This window comes from Triticum urartu, chromosome 3A (genome assembly GCF_056163025.1).
Source record: "Triticum urartu cultivar PI428250 chromosome 3A, HENAU_Tu73, whole genome shotgun sequence".
Classification (NCBI taxonomy): Eukaryota; Viridiplantae; Streptophyta; class Magnoliopsida; order Poales; family Poaceae; genus Triticum; species Triticum urartu.
The window spans coordinates 64359313-64364803 of NC_141875.1; positions in this window are offsets into that span (position 1 = coordinate 64359313).

The following is a 5491-nucleotide window of genomic DNA, read 5'->3' on the forward strand; positions in this document are numbered from 1 at the left end:
ATCATGAACAAGGAAATATAATAATAATGATTTTATTATTGCCTCTAGGGCATATTTCTAACACTCAGTCTCAGGCTTAGGTCCAGACTTGGGTATCTTCACTTGAGCAGCATCTGGCTTGCTGTTCTTCTTGAAGTTCCCCTTCTTCCCTTTACCCTTTTTCTTGAAATTGGCGGTCTTGTTGACCATCAACACTTGATGCTCCTTCTTGATTTCTACCTCCGCAGCCTTTAGCATTGCGAAGAGCTCAGGAATTGTCTTATCCATCCCTTGCATATTATAGTTCACCACGAAGCTCTTGTAGCTTGGTGGCAGTGATTGAAGAACTCTGTCAATGACACTATCATCAGGAAGATTAACTCCCAGCTGAGTCAAGTGGTTGTGGTACCCAGACATTCTGAGTATATGTTCATTGACAATACTATTCTCCTCTATCTTGCAGCTGTAGAACTTATTGGAGACTTCATATCTCTCAATCCGGGCATTTGCTTGAAATATTAACTTCAACTCCTGGAACATCTCATATGCTCCATGATGTTCAAAACGTCATTGAAGTCCCGGTTCTAAGCCGTAAAGTATGGTGATACGTCTCCAACGTATCTATAATTTTTGATTGCTCCATGCTATATTATCTACTGTTTTGGACTATATTGGGCTTTATTTTCCACTTTTATATTATTTTTGGGACTAACCTATTAACCGGAGGCCCAGCCCAGAATTGTTGTTTTTTTGCCTATTTCAGTGTTTCGAAGAAACGGAATAACAAACGGAGTCCAAACGGAATAAAATCTTCGGGAACGTGATTTTCTCACCGAACGTGATCCAGGAGACTTGGACCCTGCTCCAAGGAACAAAAGAGGCGGTCACGAGGGTGGGGGACGCGCCCCCCCTAGGGCACGCCCCCTGCCTCGTGGGCCCCTCGTTGCTCCTCTGACGTACTTCTTCCTCCTATATATACACACGTACCCCAAACGATCAGAACAAGAGCCAACAACCTAATTCCACCGCCGCAACTTTCTGTATCCACGAGATCCCATCTTGGGGCCTGTTCCGGAGCTCCGCTAGAAGAGGGCCGTCATCACGGAGGGCTTCTACATCACCATAGCCTCTCCGATGAAGTGTGAGTAGTTTACCTCAGACCTTCGGGTCCATAGTTAGTAGCTAGATGGCTTCTTCTCTCTCTTTGAATCTCAATACAAAGTTCTCCCCCTCTCTCGTGGAGATCTATTCGATGTAATCTTCTTTTTGCGGTATGTTTGTTGAGACCGATGAATTGTGGGTTTATGATCATGTAAGTGCATCTAGTGCCACCCCTAGTTGGTTTTGGACTATTGACGACAAACCTAGTTGAGGGACTAATGTGTTTGTGAGAATTGCAGGATAACACAGGTAGAAGTCCCTCATTGATTCAGTTTTCCTACCAGAGATGACCCCTAAAAATGTATGAAGACATTGAAGTCAGAGGTGGTATGTGAAGACATTCACATTGAAGACTATGAGAAGAGAAGATATCGCGTGAAGACTATGGAGCGCGAAGACTTAGCAGTTTCGTCGTTCTGTGTTTTTCTTTGTTGAGTCATAAGAACCACCGTACTATTAAGTGGGGTCCAAGAGAACCGGTCAGAATGACTGAAGTGATGCTTAACCAAAATCCTATGTCTTCGAGTGAAGACTATGAGAGCAAATCTTGTCCAGAGTTGGATAAGTCAGCTTTGCTTGTAGTCCAAGTAAAGTTGCCATGTGTGTTTGAAATCTGACCGTTGGAACACGTGTCAGTTCATTAGTGACCATGGGTCATTTTAGACAAACCAGGTCAGGTTGCCCAGTGGCTATAAATAGCCCACCCCCTACAACCATAAACGGTTGGCTGCTTAGAGTTAGAGTACGGCTTTTGTCGTTTGAGAGCAACCCACCTCGAAGCCTTTGAGAGAGAATTCCTTGCGAGGATAAAGCCCTAAACACCCAGAGCCAAAGAGTGTTAGGCATCACTTAAGTCTTCCTGTCTGTGTGATCTGAAGACTTATTAAACTTGAGGACTGTGAATGCTCTAGCCGGTTAGGCGTCGCGTTCTGAGCATCCAAGAGTCATTGTGGATCGCCGGTGAACGAAGTCTGTGAAGGTTTGGAAGTCTACCTTGAAGACTTACCAGAGTGATTGGGCGAGGACTGGGTGTCCTTAGCTCAAGGGGAATAAGGTGAAGACGAGGTCTTCTGAGTTGAATCTCAGCCTCCCTAACCAGACGTACAGTTGTCACAGCAACTGGAACTGGTCCAACAAATCATTGTCTTCAACGAGTCACTGGTTTCATCCTTCCCTTCCCTTTACTTACTGTTGGTCCTTGTGAAGTCATTGTATGATTGCATTATCTTTTGTCTTCACTGAGTGACTGCTTGTTCTGATTGGCTTCACAATATCTTCCTACCTGATCTTTACTGCCTAGCTGCTATTAGTCATTATGCTTTCACTTCATTGAATACTTGACTATGGTTTGCCTAGTGTAGTCTACCTTCCGCTGCATGGTAATAGGTTTATTTCTATCATTTATCTTCGAAACTTCCTTGTTTTGAAGACTTTCATAAAAATCGCCTATTCACCCCCCCTCTAGTCGATCACTAGCACTTTCAATTGGTATCAGAGCAAGGTACTCCCTTGTTCTGTGTGATTCGGTTTAACCACCTAGAGTTTTAGCTATGCCGACTACAGGGATAATTAAAGTCTCCGCTGCATGCCCCGTCTTCGATGGAACTGAATATCCCTACTGGAAGAATAAGATGTGCATGCATCTTGAAGCCATTGATGTCGACCTATGGTATGTCGTCAAGAATGGTGTTCCCAAGGCTGGTGAAGGTGTCACCGCTGCTGATGTCAAGAAGTTTGTTCAACTGGACTCCACTACCAAGAACATCATCTGTGGTCATCTGACCAAAGGACAGTATGACCGCGTGAGTGCTTTGGAAACATCTAAGCTAGTCTGGGACTGGCTCTCCAAGGTCAATGAAGGCGTCTCAACCCAGAGAGATCAGAGAATCAGTGTCCTTCACAACCTCTTCAATCGCTTCAAGAGAAATGACAATGAGAATGTCCAGCTCACGTTTGATCGACTCACTGACATCACAAATGAGCTTCAAGCTCTCGGCGCCACTGAGATCACCAAGCATGAAGTCGTCAAGACACTCCTGAGATCACTTGACAGCTCATTTGACACCCTAGCCCTGATGATTCAAGAACGTCTTGACTTCAAGACACTCGATCCGTCTGACATACTTGAGAGGCTCAACACACACGAGTTTCAGCTTTCTGAGAAAAGAGACATCTACGGTCCCAACTATGGGCGAACTCGTGCCTTGAAGGCAAAAGCTGTCTCCTCATCAGAAGAAGAATCTGACAGCAGTTCTGATGATCCTGAAGACATTGGAAAGGAGCTTGCTATGCTTGTGAAGAAGTTCCAAAAATTCACCAAGAATAAAGGCTTCAGAAAGTCTTCACGATCAAGCTCAAGGAATGATGAAGCTTCTGCTCATGACTACAAGAAGAGAACATGCCACAAGTGCAAGAAACCTGGCCACTACATCTCTGGGTGTCCGCAGTGGGACAATGAGAACAACAACAACAAGAAGGGCAAGGAGTATGACTCTGACGACAAGAAGAAGAAGAAATACTCAAAGTCCTCTTCCAAGTCTTCCTCAAAGTCTTCATCACACAAGAAGAGCTCATCTAGCAAGGCACGTGCGTTTGTTGGCAAGGAAATGGATTCAGAGGAGGAGTCCGCTTCTGAGGAGGCGGAGGTGGATTCTGAGGAGGAGTCCGATTCTGGCGCTGCGAGTCTGGCTACAGCATACGTTGCCAAGTCCATCTTCAACACTGAAGAAAATGACTTCATCACCGACACCGATGCAAATGACAAGGACTACTCCGCTCCTACCTACTGCTTCATGGCACGCGGTGCCAAGGTAAACACACGCACTACTCACTATCAAACATCTAGTGAAGATGACTCTGATTGTGGTTCCAAACCCAGCTACAAAACACTTGCTAAAATTGCAACTGAACAACAGAAAGCTATGGAACATATTCAAAAACTATTAGACAAAAGCGATGATCTGTTAGATGCTGAAATGACTCGATCTCAGTCCTTAATTGAAGACATAAAAAATCTTCACGTTAAGTATGAGGAACTTGAAAGTCGTCATGAAACGCTCTCAACAACTCATGAAAAGCTTTCCTATGATTATCTTCAAAGGAAGCAAGATCTTGAGAAATTGAGAGCGGCTCATGAAGATCTTCAAAAGGAAAACGAGTCACTTCGCGCCGAACAGATCAGTTCAGCTCAGGAAGGATTTGAACCACCATGTCTTAAATGCATCGAGCGTGACAATGCTACTTCTGTTGCTGGGTGTTCTACTCCTGCTACTATTGCAATATCTTCAACTGTTGATGTGGTAACTAACCCCTCTGCTAAGGATACCACTGCTATTGCTAATGAGAATGCTAGGCTGAAGACATTGCTTGAAACAGGGATGTACAAAAATCTCAAAGGGCATCAGACACTATGTGATGTCCTCAAAAGGCAGATCCTGAACCGAAACCCTAGGAAAGAGGGTGTTGGGTTCGAAAGGAAAATGAATGCTGATGGCTCTTACTGGAAACCTGAGCAGTACCCCAAAACCAGATGGGTTGCTGCAAAGGAACCTTCAGCGGATCCATCCACCCTATCTGGCTTCACTTGTGCTAATCCCATTGTTATTGATGAATCCTTTGATGCAAACTATAAACTGTTTAAAAATCAGAATGGTGAAGTGTTTGCTAGGTATATTGGTAGTAACTGCAGGAATGGGCCGCCTATGAAGAAAGTCTGGGTGCCGAAAAGGTGTTTGGAGAATCTTCCTGTGAATGTCGTCATGACACCACAAGTGAAGAAGACAAACCCCAGACCACAGGCTTCATATGGTCCAAAGGCTTCATACAGACAGAGGAATCACCTGAGTCGCACTAACGCAAATGTTTTGCAGGGAAACCTTACTCAAGCCTATGAATACGAGTGTGTTTCATCAAACCGCCATGTTCATACGACCAAAAACTATTCTGCTTATCCTTATGAGTACTATTGTCCACCTGCAAGACTTTTTGCTAGGGCTCCAAAGCCAAAGTTCTCAGATGCTGCACTTAGACTCATTGCTTCGAAGCCACCCTTGAAGATGTGGGTGGCTAAGAAAGCTTAAATCTCTTTTGCAGGGAAAGGTCTCCAGCCGAAAACCAAAATCATCTGAAGCCATTGCTGGGGACCTTAAACATCTTGTAGGGCGCAAGATCAAATGCCCAAATGGTCTTATTATGTATTTTGTTCCTGAGTCGCTTGCCACTTGCCCTATCAGTCCTAACCTCGATCTAAGCTTTCATAATCCACTTGCTCGTCAAATGTTTATGCTTCACAATTCTCTTCGTGAAGCCTATCCCCCTAACTGCACTGTAGGGTACGACACCAGCTGCTTCA